The 11,629-nt window shown below is 33.1% G+C and overlaps 1 protein-coding gene across 2 annotated transcripts in view; it reads right to left on the bottom strand.

Moving 5' to 3' along the window:
• Positions 1–11,629, bottom strand: part of VEPH1 (ventricular zone expressed PH domain containing 1) — a 4,140,519-nt gene that overhangs the window by 2,801,762 nt on the left and 1,327,128 nt on the right. The gene's annotated exons all lie outside the window — the stretch shown is intronic.

Here is an 11,629-nt window from a genome sequence, read left to right as displayed (position 1 = left end):
GTGTTTCTGAGAATCTGCATAACTATGCAATATGATTTATAATAATTTTTATGAATACAATATTTAACTCTATTGACAATAATGAGTTTAAGTAAATGCTCATATACAAACAATTCAAGATTTTTTTGGAAGCTGTTGATAGAATTCACATGACAGAAAATAGATGCATCTTAATGCATGTAATGTCTGAATCATATTAGCCAAAGTTTTTGATTTAAATGAATGTTAGAACATAATTTTCTCTCCTCTTGATTTCTAACATTAAGATTATTTGAATGCTATTAGAATACAAGTGTTATATATTACATAGATCTATATAATAGTATGAACAGTTTTTAAAAAAAAAAAAAAAAAAAAAAGTTTATTTTAGTTTATATGATGCTGTTTTACCAAATGTGTAGTTTTGTCTTGATAGATAATTGAATTGAAAACTGTTAACCTCAGTTAAATATAACTAGTATTAAATTGATAAGGTGGTAGCAGAGGTACTGCTGCTTAGGGTAGGGGTTAACTTGAGTAGCAAATACTACTCTAAGTTGGAGTTTTAACTCCAGGCGGGATGCAAGGTTTAATCCTTACATTATTTTCACTTGTTCATTGTTATATGTATATAGTTTTGACATCCACAATATATTTTGTACACTCATTGTCACTACAAACAAAATTGAATCCTATACAAAATCCCATAAGAGATTTAATAAATACAGCTATATTTAAAGGTACACCTAAAAGAGGAGATGTAACATTATTTATCTTGTTATTTGTTATTTCGATCATAAGATTCTTGAGTTTTAAAAATACCAAATGACATCTTTAAAAGGAATTTCTTTAAACATTAATGGATTGAATAATCCATGTAAAAGGGCAAGCCTAATAAGATACATTAATCTACACAAGGCCAATCTAGTCTTCCTGCAAGAAACCCATCTCTTGAAAAAGATATTGATAAACTAGCCACTAATAAGTATACAGTATTGGTTAGTTCAGAGCACACTCAGAAAAAGAGGAGTGGCTATTTTATGGAATAAAAGTATGCCCATTCCTAAAACCATTAAGTCTTATCAGGATGACAAAGGAATGTTTTGTATGGTTACAATACAAATTAATGGGAAGACTTACACTTTAATTAATGTATATTGGATACCTGGAATTGGTATTAATACAGTGAAACATCATATTGATAAGATCATATCATTCTCTATAGGGGATATTATTTTAGCTGGTGATTTTAATTGTATACTACATGAAAGTGATACTACCACTATAAAGAAAAGAAGAATTACATCTAATGCAAAACATTTAAATGATTTTGCTAATTCTTATCATTTGAATGATATTAATAATCAGATAGAGTCAAAATCATTACCATACACCTTTTTTCTAACAGATACAAAACTTATTCAAAAATAGATAGGGTCTTTATTTCTAACCAGATGATAACAGATTTAATTAATTCCAAAATCATTTCATGTCCTATATCTGATCATAACTCAATTGTTTTGAATTCATGATAAAAATACTCATAATGTTCAGATCAAAAGGATACCAGCATACTTAACTCAGCTAAAAGACTATAAAGAATATATACTTTCAGAAGTACAACATTTTCTAGACATAAATAATACTCCTGAAGTCTCCATTGTCTATGTTTGGGATGCCTTAAAATCATATCTATATGGACAAAGTATCAGATGGTATAATAATAAAAGGAAATCTTGGGATAAGGAATTGTTAGATATTCAAAGTAAACTAGACTCTTATAAACATAATAATAAAGAAAATATTATGGACAAGAAAGTTATTGAAGAAATAAACAAACTAAATGAGAAATACAAAGAAATTTTAACTCATAAAGTTAAAATAACTTTAGAGAATACAAGTTTTGTCTTATTCAATAAGCCCCAAATACTTACATAGACTTAAAAATAAAACAAAAAGATTGAATAAACAAAACCATATCAAAGAAATCTTTTCTCTAAGGAAAAGAAGAATGTTTCTAGTATACCAGAAATACTGGATGAATTTAGAAATCACTTTCACAAGATTAACCATAACAACATTAACATGGAACCTAAAGATAAAATAAAGGAGTTTATAACCACAAACATGAATAAAAAGCTTAATAAACAACAGATTAAACTATTGGACAAGAGTATTTCATATACAGAAGTTATTACACAAATAAATAAGCTTAAATCAAACAAAGCACCGGTAATGATGGTATTATACCAGAGATATATAAAATCCTTTCTAAAACTACATATTCATTAATACATAAGGTTTTATTCTGGCCCAAACTGAGTTAATAACCCCCATCTTGGCAATATACATTTATTTCACCAATTTTAAAACCTAATAAAGATCCAACTAGATGTTCTTCATATCGACCCATCTCATTACTTAATGTTGATTATAAAATGTTTATGAGTATTTTTGCTGATAGATTGAAGACAATTATCCCGGCATTATAGACATAGATCAGACGGGCTTCATTGTAAATAGAAATACTTTTGATAATATAAGAAGAACTTTAACATTAATTGATTTTGCAAATAGGAAAAAGAAAGATTTAACACTTATTAGTCTTGATATAGGTTCAGCATTTGATTCAGTAAGTTGGGACTATCTGTTTACCTTAATGAAATGCACAAATTTCTCTGATGCATTTGTAAATTTAATTGAGCATTTATACAAAGGAACTGGCTTATATTAAGGTAGGAACATATGTTTCACAAAAATACCCATTCTTAAAGGTACAAAGCAAGGATGTCCACTTTCTCCACTATTATTCACTTTAGTAATGGAGCCTTGGGCTAATTTGATTAGAAACAGTACTGACATAGAGGGTTTTGAAATAGAAGAAAATACAACATCAAAATTCAACTTTTGCAGATGATGTTCTAATTACATCAGCAGGATCTAATTCTTCTATGCAGTCTTTATTTGATAAAATGATGAATTTTAAAAGTATTTCTGGTTTAATATTCAATGAAGAAAAAACTAAAATACTACCTATATATACACGAAAAAATACTCTCATTAGTGATTTTACTAAATATGTACCCAACTCAGGTCAGATAACTTATTTAGGTATAATACTATCTAAAGATATTAAATCTATTATATATAATAACTATAATACCTGTTTTCTTAATATACAAAATCTTTTAATACCTGGAATAATATGTTTTTACTATGGAGGGGAGACTTACAATTATTAAAATGATAATATTCCAAGATTTTATACTTAATACAATCAATAATACTTTCACCTACAAAAATAACTATCAAGAAACTGAATACACTAATGTTAAATTTCTTATGGGCACCTAATAGACCTAGGATTGCATTAAAGAAACATACTAATAGCTGGTCTCAAGGGGTATTTCTTTTCCAGACTTTAATTTATATATTATCTCTTCTATTATAAAAGTTATTACTTTATTAATAGATCGGTCATATGTCGCAAAATGGAAAGATTATTGGGAGCTAATTAGTATGCACTTCATGAAAATCTCCTTAACACATAAAAATATGATTATAAATAACTCCATGTTGTGGTTGCTAAAGGAATTTTGTACTTCACCTATTACACCTAAACATATGGTCTGTTACCCATTAAATATTATTATTAGTTATCGTAACTTTATATTCATGCACCCTAAGTATTCCCTATAATTTATACTCAGGGTATGCTTATGTCATCTACTTCTGAAGGAGCTCATTTAGCTATAGATAATAATCTAAAGTACTGGTATCAGCTGATATCTGATAATAAAGTTAAAAATCTAGATTTCTTAAAACAAGAATTTGATCTAAGAGAAACTTGCTGGTTAGAGGTTCAGATCTTTAGACAACATCTCATTGATAGAATAGATCTAATGTCTATAACAGTTAAAGAATCTATTCCAAAACTGATTGATTACTTGATAATAAATTTACAGCATAAAGTTTCTGATAAAGGTAAACTTTCATATATATATAAAATTATCAGACAAGAAACTTTTTACAATGTAGATTCATACTGGAATTATTTCACCTCTATTAATGGGGACCCACCAACTCAACAAGATAAACAATATATATTGAATCTGCTTATAGAACTACATCTTCCATTGTCTGGAGACTTTATACATGGAAATTTTTACATAGATCTTTTATACACCTTTGATGATGAATAAAATTAATAATAAAGATAATCTATGTAAGAGATGTAATGTAGAAATTAATGCTGACTGGGCTCATATGTTTTATGACTGTATGAAGTTGAAAGAATACTGGAAGTCAATTAATGAATTTTGCAGGCTCTTTTACAGATAATTTCATTATTTCTAAGTCTCTTATATTATTCAACACACCTGTACCTCAATGTGTTAAAAGATTAAGCTTCCCTTGTTATGGTCTATCCTACGTGTGGCTGGGAAAATAATAACTAGAAATTGGATTTCAGATACACCTCCTTCGCTCAATGAATTTAAAAATGTTATGAATATAATGTGTCATATGGAAATAAGCACAATTAGAATGAGAACAACTAGAAAAACATCACATTTTATTGTATGGGATAATTTACAAAATTTGTTAAAAAAATTCTAATTTCAATAGCACAGTATTTTAGTTTAATTAATTGATTTGATTGTAGTGGATGTCTTTGTAAATACTTTAGTTGTTTTGTTGAATATTATAATAATACCTATTTTTAATTATTTGTATAAAATTGTTATGATATTTCTCTTATATGTTAAAACAATAAACTTGTTTTGAAAAAAAAAAAAGAGTTGAGATGCTACCATGTGACAAAACTGATTACTGAAAGACTAGGATAAAGAAAATGGATAAAATGTAGGAGGCAGTTTAGTTTGCATTTGAGTATGTTAAGAGTTGCACATAAAAGATAATCTGGAACAAAAGGTAGGAGGTAAAGACAAGGTAGCAGCTGGACTGCAGTATATCAAAGTGAAGCTCTTTTCTGAGATAAAATGGTAGGGATGAGAGGGAAGGGTGATGCTAACTTGAGTGGAGAGAAATGCAGTAGAAGTATATGGACATAAAGAGGATCGGGAGCGACAAAAGCAAATCGAGATAATGTTAGAAGAGGAAAGAAATGCCATGTAGCACCAGCTGACTAAGTAAAAAGAAAAAATGTCAGTCGGATGCATATGCTGCACATGAGCAGAGGCAAGCATGCAAAATCAATAACATGGATGTGGTTGCATAGCAACTAGCATATGGCAAGTGAGAAACTTAACGAGGCTTGTAAACTGAGAACATGTATGAAAACTGTGAATCAGTAGAGAATGAATAAGCTTAGGCAGTTTGGCAAGGGAAATCTATGAAAAATATACTTCGCTCAACAGCAGAACGAGGTGAAAAGGAATTTGTAATTTATAATTCCAAGGCCATGTCACATGCCTCACTTTAAAAGGGACATGCTCAAGGCATACAAAGTATTACTACATTAAATAAGTGTATGCACTCAAGAGGCAGAGATCTTTTTATTTTTTGCTTTGCATGTTTCCTCTTCCACTCATCATCTTCCATGTCATGGCAACATTCTCTGCACCAAAGAGTAGAAGAACTAGGAGTATCACAGTACTGAACCATTTGGTGGTGGGGTTGGTTATTACATATCGGGGCCTGCCTTAGGCACAGCATGCAGGGATGTCAAGCAAATTCATGGACATAATTTGTCATATACACACACACACATATATATATATATATATATATATATATATATATATATATATATATTTATATATATATATGGATCCCTGTCATATGATAGAAACCTCATTTGACTGAGACCATAAGACTGAAATTTCAAAATACTGAAAAGTCACTTGACTGAAACCCATAAGAGTGAAACCCATAATATTGAATTTCAACATACTAAATTTTAAACCTGACCATATAAAACCAAACTAGGTTGGTGGCTATGTCCTCATACCCCCCAATGCGGGGGGCTGTGACCCCTACACCTCCCTAGCTATATATACTAACTCCAGGATTGCATTACAGTGGGAAAAAGGGCATATACCTTTCACTTACCTTACGGTAGTCTATGCCACTACTATGCTCTTTTCCCCACTGTAGTGTGATCCTGGAGTTAGTATATATAGTTAGAGAGGGTGTGGGGGTGCTGCCCCCCTCCTAGTCTGGTTTTATATGGTCCAGTTTCCAATTTAGTATGTTGAAATTCAGTACTATGGGTTTCAATCAAGTTACTTTTCAGTATTTTTTAATTTCGGTCTTATGGTTTCAGTCAAATGAGGTTTATATCATATGATAGGGATACACACACACACACGCACACACACACACACACACACACACACACACACACACACAGACACACACACGCACACACACACGCACACACACACACACACACACACACACACACACACACACACACACACACACACACACACACACACACACACACACACACCTTTAGACACACTGCATCTGAAGTTTCTACTTAGTTTCTACCTGCCTGATCTTGACACACTGACCTTTTTTAGGGCACATAATCAACCTGGAAAGTGACTTTCTCTCTAGAATATCCAAGTTAGCAATTGTGCAGCTTATTCTGAACCACTGGCTGGCTGCACAACAATCTTGAGCCACTACCGAAACCAACATGCTCCTTGGTCATAGTCAGGGTTCCATCTATCTATTCCATGGAGGTGACTCCAACTCATAAGACACTAATGGCATTAGTATTAAAATACAGGACACCTATGAGCCAACACTATGAATATTTTGTTCTCTTCCAAACACTGAAGAAAGGAGAAGTACTCAGCAGAAAACTTGTAAAGTGGAAGCATAGTGAATATGCAGGATCATAAGGAAAGGCTTTAAGTATTGTTATAGCATGCAGCATAAGAGAGAAAATGTGATAAAATATGGATGGCACCTGTAGAGTAAACAAAAGGGGGAGATCAGGTTACAAACAGTAAACTGAACGTGGAGATTTTAAAATAACATACACTGCTATGTGAGTTCCTGGAACATGCTGGCAGAGCAACAGCAACAGCAAAACTTAGTTTAGGAAATGTTCGATGGGTCCACTGCTGAGAAGAAATAAAGCATAAGGCCATAAAAATTGAAGAAGAACTGCATAAGGATTTGCTATCCCATGAAAGCAAACTCCCAGAATCATATATACTCATCCTTCCATTCATCCATCCATAGCCTGTCTCACTGTACCAAACTCAGGCTTGCAGATGGCCACAGCTCATCTCGGCAAGCACCATGTACAAGACAGGAACAAAAATATGGATGAGACTAATCCACCAAAGGTATGTAAATTCACACATCCATGCTTGCCTACTAGGACCAAGTTAGCATGAACAAACTGTTTGACAGCAAGTCTTTCAAATGCGGGTAAGAGCTTTTGACTCCTGGTAAAAATTCATAGCATAAGGCAAACCTGCATAGTCCACTCCAAAGCATCTCACATTTCAGAATAAAACTATGGAAACAAAAAAAGTAAGAAACCAACATCAAATGTTGCAAAACAGCCCACAGATCTTCTTCTCTTGGTATATTTTTTATGAGTACAACAATATCTCAGCATTACCAGCACTCTCTACCCATAAGCACCAGATACATTGCTGATGGTAGATTGAAACTTAAAAGATTGACTGACTGTTCCATAGATAATCAAAGATAAAACAAAAAATATGCCATCACTATTACACCCTGTAACCATGCAGGGACACATGTAGCTCTCCAAAGTTTGCCTTTTCATTATCAAGATAAAGTGTCACTTTTTACATTCATTCAGAACTTTTTAATGCTCATAATTTTCAATATAAAGTGGTGGAGTGATGGAAGGTTCACGGGTTCTGTTGTTAACGTATATCATCATTATTTTTAAAGGAAGGTAATGAATGACTTCTATCTACAAGGAATACTAAGTTCATAATCTTAGAAGGCACTGTATAATGCATCCATCATTTTTTTGTTATTTATATACTGTTGAGTTGGTGTCTTCAGTCAGATGCTTGTTCCCCCAGAGGGGTGTTACAGGCAGAAATATTGCCAACAGACTAAGCAGAGACCTAAGTAACTGTCAAGAAACAGACTATAAAGATAAATCATGAAACGATTTGCATATTAGTACTAGGCTAACTGCCCTGGTGGCCCATTTTAAGCTTAGTCAATTACTGTATGTGAGAATCAAACCCTGCTTCTTGTGTCTATAAGATAAACAGCTTAACCATTATGTTAACCTCCTACTCACACTTCTGAATAGTACAAGTGGTCCAGCTCTATGAACATTTTTAGAAATGAGTCATTTTAACTTTTCTGGTTATTTCAGTTGGCTTTTTCAAATTATACAGAACATAGTGTTGCAAAAAATACATATAAAACAGTACTATGATCTTATTATAGTGACTCGACATTTCCTTTAGGAGTAAAGTTGGTATAGTAAGCTTTAGCAAACCAGAGTCCAGATTAAAGAATTAATCACCAACCTAGCTCAGCCTTTGTAAAAAAACATTTTACTTTTATATAGTCAAGAAGCAGAACATAGATTCATTCTTAACTATAATACATTTTTACAGTGGCAAGTAGAGATGCATACCATTTTATATTTATTACACGTTTGCTAAAATGGAAGTCTGTCGTAGCATCTTTTACTTATATCTTTTAACCAAATATGTATTCGCATTTTTAAAATATTATTAGTGCTCTATTACAGCTGCTTCAATGTATATACATTTTTGGAAGAACCATAACTTCTTTCCAGATTACTGCAGTTGTTTTCACAAGGACTGACACAGAATGAAACAGAAGTACTGAGATCTGGGCAATGTGAATTAGGGCAAAGCGGTCATATTACTGGTAGGCATCAAATCCTTCCTAACTTACTGCTCCTCAGACTTTTCTAATGAAAACGTTTTTTGGAAGTGAGGTCAGGTTTCCACATTTCCAGGTCTCATTACATCATTTCATTAAGGATTTAAACTCCTTGGTGAGCCATTCAGTTTTGGTGTCTTTCAGTAGCCTTGAGATCACTGGGATCAGGATCCTGCAGTTAGACTAGTATGTATGCTAGTTTACTGGTGCCAATATTAGCACCAGAAATGAACAGTGTAGGGGACCAATTAATCGTAGCAAGGTTTTGAGTACAGAATGGGGATTTTATGAGAAGGCTTAGGTCTGAACAATATTAGCCTGGGGGATATTTGACTTGCAGATTTTGTAGCCAGAATGTGATGGGGCAATTTTCAGTAATCACTAAAAGTGGGTGAGTGAATGGACATAGAGGATATACTGTGTGTATGGGTTATAATAATGAGGTCAGGAAGTGAATGGTGATTAAATTTGCAGTTGGGTCTAGTTGGGATGTTTGCTATGCTGAGCAGGGTGAGATCTGCAAAAAATTCTGTTAATCTACTAAAACGGATAGAAATTATGAAAATGCTTAAGAATCTTGAAATTGAGTATAACCCTGACCACCAATTCATTTATTCTAAGCTGCTTTAATCTGATACTGAGTCTTATGGAACCATCAGTTACATTACCATTTATACTCTTATGAATCAGATATTTAATAACATGGAACAAGGCAAAGTTACAAGAGCTACTTTCTTAAGCTTTTGTAACAGGTGACAACAACCTTTTGTTAACTAATCTAAACTAGCTGAAATTGGCTTCTCTGATGAGCTGCTTCAATATTCCTTAGGATCTCTCCCATCTGAATTGAATAATTTATGTGGATATCATTGTCATATTCAAAGCCAACAAGAATGAAACTTTGCTTAATAATGAATAACAGCATAATTGTAAGACATATGGAATTGTTTAATTGAAAGAAAACATTTTATCAGCACTAGCAAAACTGCCATAACAGTGTTTGGAACTAAGAGAAAACTTAGTAACATACATGACTTTTAAATTATTGACCTCCCCCAAACTCTCCTCTTTCTATCACCTCCCTGCAGAAATACATTTCCTTCCATTACAGAAATCTGTCTTTCCAGTAGCTCTCTGGTAACCACAGTACTTCAACAACTCAAAGGTCCAGGTCATGGCTGAAAATTCTGTCTGGACCAGTCCATCTACCTGGTTTAAAGATTAAATAAATAAACAAATACAATGCAATACAATTTTCAAAAAGTTTTACATGATTTGCGAAATGGGATTAAGATATTGTCTATTATCCTTAGGCATATACCGTTGTTTCTTTGTCACAGTGTGACATTCTGTATTGTACTCAGTTTCTATTAAGGGACAGCACATGACTTCTCTTCAGGTTGGGAATTTAGCATTTGCCTAATTTAAATCTGCATTAAGATGGCATTACTACAGATATAAAAATCATATACATTTTCTGAAACAGTTACCTTTTCTGCCACTGAAAATATGCCATCAGCAAAACTCACTGTATTGACCTTGGTAACATGTCTCAGCCAGCCTTTAGTATTCAACTGCCCAGGTGTACTATATCTCTGAGTCTCCAAATACAACTGTGATTTTTCTAACAACAACTGAGAAAAAAGGACTGAGATATGGGCAGTTATAAGTACTGGATAGAGGAATTTGCAGGTATAGCTCTATCACAGTTTGGCATGTTGAATAACACTTTGTTTCAATTAGGTATGGGGATATTACTTCTACTCAGGGAGAAAGAATATGGTAAAGGGGCAGAATACACAGTGACTAAGCGGCAACTACAAATGAAGTAAAACAATTTCATGAAACTCATCTGAAGGCTTTTATAATGGAGGGCTGAAGGGGCAGAAGAGGAAAATGAATGAACATCTGAGAGATGGACATAGCCATTGCTTTGGTTAGACGATCCCATTAAGAATGCCATAATAGCTGCTTTCCTGTGTTCTTGCTTTAGTGCATTAAGTACAGTCACTGAAACCACACTTGTATATCAGTATGAAGATCACATGTATCATTGTCATTCATAAGAAATGAAATAACCAGGTTGCCTCACTTTCACCACTCTGTGGTACTACATCAGTAAAAATGTCAGTATGTCTAGATCTAGATTGTTCTACTTGTTTCCTATGGTAACATATAATGGCACTTAACAAATAGTCTTAGGTCTCTCCATAGGCCAAAGAGTTTTTTGGGGGAATCTGCACTCCTCAGTGAGCACCCTTACACTTTTCACCAGATGATGGAGTCCCAGCTTCTCTATCGATATTCTTTTGTTCTGTTCAGACCCCTCCCATTATCTTCAGATCCTCTTGCTGCACCTTGCCTTTTCAGTATGTCCACGAAACAATTTTCATTCATTTTCTCTTTTGTTTGTTATGCAACCATCTCAGCTATCTAGCACAGCACTAATACATTATTTAAATCTGAATTGTGTTTTCTGATCAGTCTTTCAGTAATTATCAGGTATTCTATACACAATTCTGTCTTTCATGAGAGAATCTCTAAGTTCTCCAAGTTCATAGGATTAGCTACAGTTTCTCAGTTCATCCACAAAATAAGTCATCTGCAATTGTTTTTTTTTTCTGTATGGGTATAAAGCAACTGTGTTCTTCATATGTCATATTCATTTAGGCATGCAATATGCTTCATAAATCTCCATAATTTGTAATCCTCTTCCTGAAAGTCAGTTTAAACATCATACCTAACCATATGTCTA

Source organism: Protopterus annectens, chromosome 4.part1 (assembly GCF_019279795.1).
Source record: "Protopterus annectens isolate FY-2018-M chromosome 4.part1, PAN1.0, whole genome shotgun sequence".
Taxonomy (NCBI): Eukaryota; Metazoa; Chordata; order Ceratodontiformes; family Protopteridae; genus Protopterus; species Protopterus annectens.
This window is presented reverse-complemented; position numbering and strand designations above follow the sequence as displayed.